The sequence below is a fragment of the Vigna angularis genome, chromosome 4 (genome assembly GCF_016808095.1).
Source record: "Vigna angularis cultivar LongXiaoDou No.4 chromosome 4, ASM1680809v1, whole genome shotgun sequence".
Classification (NCBI taxonomy): domain Eukaryota; kingdom Viridiplantae; phylum Streptophyta; class Magnoliopsida; order Fabales; family Fabaceae; genus Vigna; species Vigna angularis.
The window spans coordinates 40,851,259-40,863,535 of NC_068973.1; positions in this window are offsets into that span (position 1 = coordinate 40,851,259).

Sequence of the window (12,277 nt, forward strand, 5' to 3'; positions counted from 1 at the left end):
TAAAAATTTATACTTATTTAACAAATTTTATTTCAAAATAATTTAAAATAAATATTTAAAATATCATAAATAAAAAGGACAAGAAATTCAGAAATAAAAAACAAATTAATAATATCTCCGAAATATATGAATCAATTTTTCAATCTATTAATAGTTAGGTGGATCTAATAGATAAAGTCATTAACCAAGTGAGCAAATTTGTATTAAATGAAGGATAAACAAGTTTCGAAATCAATTATATTGTCAACGATACAAATTAGATAATTTGAGTAGGTCTTGTTTGCATCCTGATCAAAACTCGAAGTTGCTAAACTTTTGGTGTAGCACTTAATGGCATCAATGTGGTGTTGAGACGTCATGTTTGCACAAAGAATGACGCTCAACGGCAAGGAGGTGTCGCTCAGACCAAGATTATTTTCCAAGTCTGCATGCTTTGCAATTATTCTTGGTTCTATGGGTCCTTTTAATGCTTATTTTTGCATTTACTCTTATTGCAAATGATGTAATTACATTTTAATGTAATTATGTTTTAGATTCTACATAGAGTTTGTGATAAATTTATGCATGTCTTATGAATGAAAATGATAAAAGGGTATTCAATTTAAGTATGTGGTGAAAGATAGTCAATGGGGAAAATCCTTGTGTTGTGCTTATGTGTAATGTATTGTAGTAGGATATTTGAAATGGGGAAACGTTTCTGACACTCCAATATCCATCTAACCTCAAGTAGAAAGGGATGATTATGTTGCAAGTAGGGATGGCAACGGGTCGGGTCGGGCACGGGTAGTGCCTACTCGCAACCCGATCCACCGGATAAAATTGTACCCGCTACCCGACCCACTACCTGCCGGGTACCCGTTTAAAAAATACCCGCGAGTATTTTAAAACCCACGGGTACCCACGGATACCCGCAAAAAATAAAAAAGAAATATTTAATACATATTTAAAATAAAATTTAAATAAAATTATAAAATATATATATAATATAATATAATATAAATTTAAATTTAAATTTAACCTAATAAAATATAATTTTATTTTATTTTTAATTAATTTAATTAAAAAATATATAATTTTTTTTTCGCGGGCAGCGGGTAGTATACTACCCGTACCCGACCCGTTTAGAAGCGGGTATTAAAATACCCGCTATCCGTTACCCGCGGGTAGTAAATATCCGTGGATAGTTACTACCTGCAGATACCCGTGCCCGCAGATAAAATTGTCATTCCTAGTTGCAAGGAGTAGCAGAGTATCCTTATTTTTGTTTTACCACACATGCACGAGTCCTCGAGTAGTTCGACAACAATATATGTATTCGGATGATCAAAGTCTATATATATATATATATATATATATATATGAATTGGATAATAGAATTGTTATATTTTGAATTGATTTAATTTCATATCTTGATTATATATATGAATTGGATAATAGAATTGTTATATTTTGAATTGATTTAATTTCATATCTTGATTCTTTTATAAATTAACTTACCTTGTTGTTTCTGCTTGTTTATTTTGTTTTAATCTTTTTCTTTTGCACCTAATTATGTGAATAAATGAAGATATTTTAATTGAGCAGGTAGGAGGTGTTGAGTATTGACGTTTATATAACTAGATTAATATTGATTTAATTTTTGCTGTTTTGAATAATTATTAGTTTATATTTAGATAATTTTATGAATAGAATATCTTGTATATAAATTTAAATTATGATTATATTTTAGATAACTCTAATCATATTTTATGTGTTTCATTTAAGTTTAAGTGATAATTTCAATGTTAAAACTATAAATTTGGGATGTTAAAAGAAATTAAGTTAAAATTATATTCTTTTAGTTATGTCAAAATATAATCTGGAACTGAATGTTGGTTATAAATAGTAATTAATATTATTTAGATAAATATTATGAATAATATTTAAATGAAATGTTTTATCAGTAACTTCAAAAGAAATCACCAAATTTTGGCCATAAACGATAAATAATGTTATTTAAATAATTATTGTAAAAAATAGTAATGTAGAAAAAATATCGTGTAAATGTGTTACATTAGGGAAACAAATTCTAAATATTATACTTTCACTGAATATTGTACTAATTTTTAAAGATACTTATTGAGGAATTAAATGAATTTATTCTAACAAACGTTAAAAAAAACTACACAATTATATCTCAATAAAAAACTTTTCTATTTTATATTTTTAGGATCATAAGTAGCATTAAGCAAAAATTAATCAACTACTCATAAAAAGTTATAAGGTTGAATCTTATATATGCACCTATGTTAGTTTCTTTATAGAAAGAATTTTGTCCTTATGGAATGGTTCTATGCTGCATGAACAAGATTGTCTTGTCTCCCACGGAGACAAGAATCATAGTTCCATTTAGACTTTTTAGGTAATATCGATTTGATATCGGGTACTTATAAATTTCATGGGCTGAGTACACTATCCAATTCTCTTCATACCAACACCTATGAATCTATATGGGCTGAGTACACTATGCTAAATTAGTAATTTTAATAAAATATATATACCTTATGTAATAAAATATATACCTTATATTTTTTTTTAATAAACTACTCTTATTGAAAAGTTAAAGAGAACTCGCTTAGGCAAAGCGTAAAATCCATAATTAAAATTAATTTAAACAAGTATTTTAATTATATTCATTAACTTTATAAAAACAATTTTTTTGTGTTAAAAATATTTAAATTTCTATTTCACATCCAATTTTATTAGATGTGTAAGAAAATATTAGCATTCATGTTTCAATCACATTTTTATTAATGAAAAAAATATATCCAAAACTTGTTAAGAAAATTTAACTCAATTATACTTAAAATTTAAAACAGTAAGTAACTTATTTAAGAATATAAAAATTAAATTTTTAATTTAGAATTACATATTTGATTCACAACTTTATATCTCTGCTTTCGTAATCAGAAACAGAAAACAAACTAATAGAAAAGTATATGATCATCAGAAAGAAAGTTAATTTTATAATTTCATTATCAAAATATATTATTATTACTATTATATGGTATTTTCTCTTCAGTCTATAAGTTGAAGAGATAATTAATCTATTAATGAGTAAAATGATATTTTTATTATATTAATTGAGTGAGATAATATTTTTATAAAAAATTCAAACTATCATGATAGAATGGTTTAAAACATAAAATCATTCTAATTAAATTACTAAATAATGTTAGTAGAGTTTGGATAGTAATTAGATCGGTATTAATAAAAAAATTAATACAAGAATGAAGATTCAAAATAAAAAATAAATAAATTAAACATAAATTATATATTTATTATTGTTATTTAAAACGCGATGACGGCTCGGTTTATCTTGAAAGGTGGTATCTATCTCACGCTAGTGTAACTATAAGGTTATTTAGGTTTTCTTGTTATATTTGCTCGTAAGTTTTTTTTTTCTGTGGAATAATTACATGTGAAAGTTGGATTTACTTGACAATTACGTGTGATTTAATTATTTATAAATCTACAAATTTTAATAACTTGGCCTTCTTTCATTTAAGAATGACATCTTTTAGAGTCTTAGTAATAAATTTACTCTCTTAAAATTTTATGTTGAAACTAGTTTCAATTTCAACAACAATAAGACATTTTCAACATTTCCCACAACATTAAAACCAAGATTCAACTCCAATTTACCAACATTTCAACTAGGGAATTTTAATTAGTCTAAAAATCATTGAAACCAAGATTCAACTCCAATTTACCAACATTTCAACAAGAAAATTTTAATTACTCTAAAAATCATCGAGTTCCAAAAATGGAAATTCCAGAATGTTATTTAATAGAGGGGTTAAGAGCAAATAACGTAGGTGACGTCGTTGGTAAAGTAAAAAAGTTGCCATTTTCAGTAATGGCACAGAAAGTAATGTTGGTGGACCTACCACTATTTTGTTTTTCTCTTGATTGACAGTTGTAGGTATTTATACATTTACTATGCTCTATTTTTGGTACAGCTGTATTTTTAGTAGAGCAGTAAAAATAATCACAAATTCGCGTTCTAATTCAGTTTATCATATATTATTGTGGGATTGGATTTAAAAAAATTATATTCTTTTTTATATGGATAAGATTTTAACTCATTCATTTAAACTCGGCTCATGAAAGTTGAATCCGTGATGGGTTGGGTTGGTCCACCAATCCACTTATCTAATTTTATTTTATTAAAATTTAATTTCAATTTTATAAAAAGATATTTATTATTACTTTTTGTTTGAAAAAATTATTTAAGTTTTTTATTTTCAAAATTAATTAAACACCCGGAGTGAAATTTTTTTATATTTGAATTATAGAAAGTTTGTAATTTTTTTTATTTTAAAAAATTGTAATTAAGTGAGCCAATGCGCAAACCCGTTTACCCATCAACCCGTGGTGAGTCGGGTCGGGTTCAAATTTTTCTAACTTGCTAATAAATGAGCCGGGTTAGGTTGATTCACTAATTGAATAACCGGGCTAGGTCGGGCCGGATGACCCGTTTTGACAACCATAATTTTTGGAGACTAGTTTGACATGTGTGCATAAAGTGCAAGAAAGTGAAAATTATGTAATAACTTTTAAATTTCTCATTGCTTTATATGAGTATTTCAAATTGATTTAGGTACCATCACATTCTAATTTAATTGAAGTGTAAAATAAGGTGTTTAGTATTTTTTTTCTTCAATTCCTAAACATTTTGGATAATATATTTTGTCTACTAGTATAAATTTTTGACCTATCGAAGTTTTCTATTATCATTTTTTAATTTCAATTGTAAACTAACAACGATAATTGATGACGTAAAAACAATACTGGTAACTTATATTATATGTTTATTATATTATCGATAAGCTTGCATATAGTATGCATGATTTTTTATAAAATATTTTGAATCTCTCATTTATGTATATTAATTGTTGATGTAAGATCAGTTATTGGCTATCTTCTCTTCTTCACCGTTCAAACTGAGTTTTCCAACAAATTAAATATGTAGGACCAAACAATTAGGGATGAATATAATCACAAACGTTAAACTTAGAGGAAAAAAAAGTAAGTTCATTAAAGAGGAATAGTTGTGTTACATAGACGTTTAAATACATAAAACATGCATATTTAATTTTGTAAGATAATTTTGAAGTTTGGTTGATATCAAAATGTTGTTTTAAATTGACATATAATATTCAAATTTAATAAATATGTATTTATTATTTTCAATTTAGTCTTATTTTTATTAATTTTTTTTTAATTTGGCTTGATATTTTCTTTTCCATTCACGACGTTTAAAAAGCATAATATCATTATTGTTGACAGATTAGTTTAAAATTAATTAAATGACACGGAACCTTTTGAAAAAATTAAATGTATTTATTATACAAATCAAAACTTATGAAAATTTAATTAAAAATTAATAATAATTATTTTATTTTATAAAATTAAATAATAATATTTTATTATTTGATTGTAAAAATGCATCTAACCTTGTATATTTTCTTAATAGAATGTACTTTAATATAGAATTGTTTCAAAAAAATAATATGTTATAATTGAACCAATCAAATAAATAATTTAAATATAAATCAAACAACGATTAATAGTTTCACGTGTATTGAAAATAATTAATTAAATATTCTATTGTTATACATAAAAATAAAATAAGTTTTACAGTCTTAAAATAAATCCAGTAGTAAATTGAAAAATATAAATATAGATATTTGTGTGTACGTTATGAGTGTTTTTTAAATAATAGTTATATATTTGGTACATAAATAAATAATTACAATGCGTTTGTTATTTTTAATTTTTTTTTTATAGGAAATGATATACAAAAATGTAAGAGGAGATAATATAAGAATACAAATGTAAAACAATTCCAGAATAACCTAATTGAGAACTGATCATAAATCAAATAAAAACAATCTCAAACTCGTTTAACATGCATATCAACACACTTGTTTAATCAATAGTATCTAATTAATCTTGGTAGAGATTTCAAAATAAATACACAAATTTTTTAGAAATGTTAAATACTAAATATATACTAAAATTAAAAAAAAAATTATATATGTAAAAAAATTGAAAAATAAACTTATTATCATACGTATTATTAGACTCTGTCAACATTTATATATTACCTATTTCATCTTATACATATTGTTAAACTCGTATAAGAATAATAAAATGAAATTAGATGTTATAAATAACGAGTAATTGTATTTTCTTTTAATTTGCCTGTTAACAAGAAAGAACATAAATTAATGAGTTATTTGATTCATTTATTTTTTTTAAATATTTATTTTTATTAAACATCATTCAGTAATTGCATGGTTGGAGTAGTAATTTCCGTCTTGGTGTGGTTGAAAGGAAAAGACAGCAGAAAATGCGTGACAGATGAACTAACATTGGAAAGGGTTTTCTGGGCCAATGATAGATAGCCATGAGAAGAAGCTTGAAGAAAGTGAAACAGAGAAGAAGGAAGAAAAGAGAGAATGCGTGCAGAAGAAACCATGATTTCTGATGACGCTTTTACTATGAGGTGTGACACGAGTCTCCCTCTTGGGAATTGCATCGAGCTGCACTTCACGGACATGTATTTAGCTAATCTATCTCTACCTAGTTTAGGACTAAGAACAAGAGCAAAAGGAAGAAACACGGGTGTTGTGCCTTTTTGACCTTTCCAAGGACACGTGACCTTCAACTATTATTGTCTGGGCCCAACCACTTCAATTATTTACAAACTACAAGGGAAGACAACAACTTCCATACTTCCAACACGTAACACTTGTCCCTTTACTTTTATACGTGTCATTATCCCTACGCATTCCCCTTCTCTTCCATCTCTCTCATTAATTCAACAGTATACATTCACACTCGCAATCACAATCACAATCACGCTCCTAATCCTTCTAACATAAAAATATGTTTTTGTTCTTTTTTCGCAAAGTTTGAATTTAGTTTCTAAAGTTATACATTTTATTACGTGATATTATTTATTATTTAACACTTTCTTACAATGTATTTTATTTTTATAGTTGAAAATCTCGTCAACTAAAAATAAAATTAATTTTAAATATATAAATAAATGTAAGTTTTATGAGATTAAATTATATTTAAAAATTATTTATTAATATGGTATCAAAATTAATTTTAATAAAATTTATTTAAATATATAAGTGTAACATCCCAAAAATATAGTGTAAAATCATATACGAGAATCATCATATCTTAACAATACTACAGATCAGTTCTACACAGAACGAGATATTATTATGGCCGAATGACCTTACATAATAACAGGGAATTTAAAAACGTACGCTAGCTACTACTAGACTGAACGATGTACAAAATAAATTATACCGAACGGTCTTACAACATATAAAGCTAATAACAGACCGAACGTCCCTAAGGTTTGGTTTTCACTTCTGCCGCGTCTTCCAATACTTCTTCCAGCAGCTCTTCTCCTTCTGCTCACATCCACACAGATGATCATTGCAACAGGACAACGACAGGACGCACAACACAGACAAAAATAATAAACAGGGTAAGCTTATGTAATTTAATTTATTCAATCACAACATACAACATTCATAACAAAACCAACAACGACCACATCATAATTCATACATCCATGCATGCAAATAACGACCACATGACTCTGACTGTTCGGACTGTATGAATCCTGTGTAGTTACGACGTTCGTGCACCAGGGTGATGTAGTAACTGGGATACCCTCAACAGCTGCCACCCGAGGTTAATCTGTTTCGTCCAAGTTAACCTTATGGACTAGGACCTCCTGCCATTCCCACACGTGACTTACTCCTCTCTACATGAGAACGAGTAATCATGGAATATCAGGATGAACGCCCGCTAAGCTTTGCCCACATTCATACTTTACCAATCAATAACCACTTTCTGAGATATTCCTCCCTGAAATACTCGTTCATAATCAACTATTTCATACACATCACATCTCAATTTTTCCTCATACTTAATCATCCATACATTCAAATGAAAATAAGATCATATGCTCTTATCATAGCCCAAGTATGACTGGAATAACGCTTCTTAGAAACTAACCAGACTGAGCGCTACTCATCTACTTTAATAAACAAACTCCTAAGAGTTCAAACCGGACGCCACGTAGCCTAGGCCCAATACTAAGACTCTAGGCCGAACACCTTTTAAAGACCAACACTGACTTATACTAAATAATAATACTGATGAGAAACTATGAATTAACGAACGCTATCTAGTTTGAATAAAGACTCTGATTCTAAGCACAGTAATACTATATTACAGAAAACAAGACCCAGCGCTTGGTTTAAGACCGAGCCTTGTGGAAATCGAACACTTTTGAACGAGCGCTGGTCCAAGACCAAGTGCTTATGAGGAACAAGTGCTAGTGAAACTGAAAGATTGGTCCAAGGCCGGTCGCTAATAAACTCACAGAACACGAATGAATATATATATATATATATATATATATACACAATTGAGCCACCACTTATTCTGAATGAAAAGAACGATAACGTCTACGACCTTGAGTAGTATATGACACGTTAACTAAATTGTTCAGGACGTCTAAAGGAGAACTACACTTAGGCTGATCACTCATATTTACATTCTAATATTATAACACGCTCGTTATTACCGTAATTCCTTATATAAGAGAACCTAATATAGACTGACGCTCGACCAGATTACCACCTTTACTCAGAATACTACAGTTGACGATCAATCCCTATCTTAACTCAATTCACCACATGCATCATTCATCCATCCACACATCCAAACAAGCAGTACACACATATCTCATATTCATCAAATAATCAAACAACATATCATGCAAACAAGCCAACGTTCAAATAAGAATTTAAATCAAATTATATAAGCTTCCCTTACCTCTAAGCGTGACCGAACGTTCACAATTTGAACAGAATAGCTCAACACCAATCTCTTAGAAGACTACGATCACGATTTACGAAACTAACCAAATGAAAGACCAGGAAGGCCTTCAGAAATGGGTTAAGGAACTCAGGTAACTGAAAACTGAGTTTGCATGTATAGAAAAACCACTTGGCTGAGAGAGATGAACTTACCAGTCCAAAATCCAAAACTGATCGGTTCAAATGAACGCCCTCGACGCCGGGAGTGTTCAGACGGTGCCTGAGAGGTGATCGGAAAAAGAAATGGTGAGGTTTTCTTAGAGAGAAGGAGGAGATTTCAGAGAGAAGAAGGAGAAAATGATTTCAGTAGGGTGAGGAAGAAGAAAGACATGCAGAGAAGTGGCACGACATTTGAAATTTTGCCTTAAATACTACCGTCGCCCAAAACGAACGGCCACTCCCTTGCAGCCACCTGTTCTCTACTAACTGAGACGCTCACTCACTTCTTGGCACATGGATCCCGCTACTTGGGGTTTTTGGGTGTGTTTTAATGGGGTCTGACATATAAGTAGATTAAATTTCATATTCTAAACAAGATTTATAGTTTGAAACACATTAAAATAATAGATGTTATGGTTTGATTATCACAATTCGAATACTCAGTATCCATGTATCCTATCTAATAACACATGGATGGACAATCAAAACACGAGACTCATTTGATAGGTAATTAAATAAGTGGACTTTAAGGTTGGGAGAATCACATAAGTTGTGGCTCATCTAGTTATATATATGGTTAATGAGTTAAAATATTATAAATAGAACGTTAATGATAATTTATGGTTAACTTATGTAAAAATTGAAATTTAACCAAAAAATTAGAACATTTGTAAAAATCATTTTTGTATTATAGACATCTCGTGCGTGATAGTAGAAATTGGGTGGTCCGATAACGGTCTGATAGCGGGTGGAATAGAAGAATAGAATGTCCACATAGAACTCGCTAGAATAGGCTCTAACCATGTCTCTGATACCATATTAGAAAGTGGGTTTAAGCCTAACTCAACTCCACAAAACCGGCTTGTAAGGTGAGGTTTGTACCCGCTTATAAACTATGAATTGACCTTATCTCTAGTCGATGTGGGACTTCCAACAGTATTTCAAGTATCGAAGGAGGAGCGTCGAGTAATGAGGACAAATATCGAGTAATGAAAAAAACAACGCTTGGAAGAAATATCTTTGTAGAGTATATTTAATCCTGAAAGAACAAATTTTTAAAAAATATATATTTTTTGTAACATTATTAATTTATCATACACTTTTACATATCATTAATATAACATTAAATACATCTGTTTCAGTTTATAGGGTTGATGTTAAGTTAGGTCAACATCTTTGGCTTCGGTTTTCTCTGTGTCAAAGTAATATATGCCCAAAAATAATAAATGCCTAATAAAAAGTAATCAACTACATGGATCTTGAATATGTATTGATATATTTGGGGATAAACTTTCGATTAGTAATTAAGATTAATATGGTTATTTTTTTATTAATTTTATTGTAGTTCGACCGTCCAACAAAGTCTCTTAATAGATCAAGGTGTGGACAACTTGGTCCATAGCTCATCAAGTGGTCATAGTATATAGAGCAATGCTCCGTGCACCTCACTTATTTCCTTCTGCACCTCCCATTTTACACATTTGTCCTTCATTTATTAAATCATTTATTAAAGTCAAATAAAAATTAATGATGAGTTAATGATTTTGTAACCACTAGCAAGCCTAAATCTCACTGTTGCCCTACATGCACCCCATTCCCTCTTCTTATTGTTTTACTTTAAAATAAAATAACAAACAAATAAAAAAATATGAAAAGATATTCCAAAAACATATTAAATATTATTTAATCATAAAATATAACATAAAAATAAAATAAACAAAATATATAAATATAAAATATTAACAAAAAAACTATATAAAATATTAACCAAACTAAATTAAATATACTAGCATAATATTTCATACATATATTTTTTAAACAAATTTAATACTATAAAAAATATCAAAAATACTAAACAATAAATAATATAAGGAAATACAATTTATAAATTTAAAACAAAGTAAATATAAATTTAATTAAATATAATAAAGGAAAATAAAGTAATAAAAGAAACCATAAAAACGCCAGCAGCACCTTCAAGTGCAGCCACCGTAAACCGCAGGTCGAAGTGCGGCTAGCCTCATCCGCAGTTCCAAGTGCGGCTGCATACAAAAGTACTGAACACCAACCGCAGGTCCAAGTGCGGCAACTCGTCAATTGCAGCTCCAAGTGCGGTTCCGATCCCTCCCAGCCGTATTTCCATGTGCGACGAGGCCTCATTCACAATCCCAAGTATGGTTAAGGCTCCAATTTCTTCGCTCAACATAGATAAAAAACGAAATAGAGATATAAAAAACGAAACAAGCACAGATCAACGCGTATCAAACACAAATTCTATAATAACAACAGATCTAGCATTTTATCACACTCAATGCATCATATACTCTGTTATATCATACAATGACCTTAAGGAAATCTATCCAAAGCTTGAAGTTAACTCTCTGAGAAGAAGTTCTACACTATTGCACTAAACACCACACAGCCACACAACCACCAAATCAGATAATAAAGGAGGAAGTGGAGACCACTTCGCTAGAAGAACTTAAAAACAAATGAAGTTAGTGATGATGGATGAGGGATGAGGGGAGGAGTGCGGGAGGGAAAAAATGTGAGCTTGAAATGAAATGCAGAAAGGGAAAAACAATAAGGAGGAAGAGGTGTAGAGTTTACAAAATGATCTGAAATGCGGTAAGACTGAACTCAGTAAAGAAGGCGTGTAGGACTGCTGCTTCAATTTAATCATTAAATGGGTCAACTTTTTTAAAACAAAAGATTATTTTTGAGAAGGATAGAATTGTAAATAAAAAGAAGAAGGGAAGTGCAGAATGATGTTGGCCATAAAAATAAAATTATTACTTCTCAACATACAATCCTTAAACTATCTCTTATAAGCAAAACTTTTTATGTAAACACAACTTTTTCACTTAAGCAAAATGTAACACGAGAACACTACTATTTGGTCTTAAGTTTTTCTAGTTCCAATGACTACTTTATCGTTTAAGCACCTATCATTTGAGTGTTTATCACTCTTAAGTGACAACACTTGCAAGAAATATCCTAACAAATTTGAAAATCACGTTCACATCTAAACGTACAGGCAGAAAAGTTTGACACGCGAAATCGTTCTTGGAGATTGGAGAATTAGTTCCCACCTGCTAGGTCTTGGAATGTGTAATGTAATAAGTTCCTATTATGGTTTCAAGATGTGAACTGTT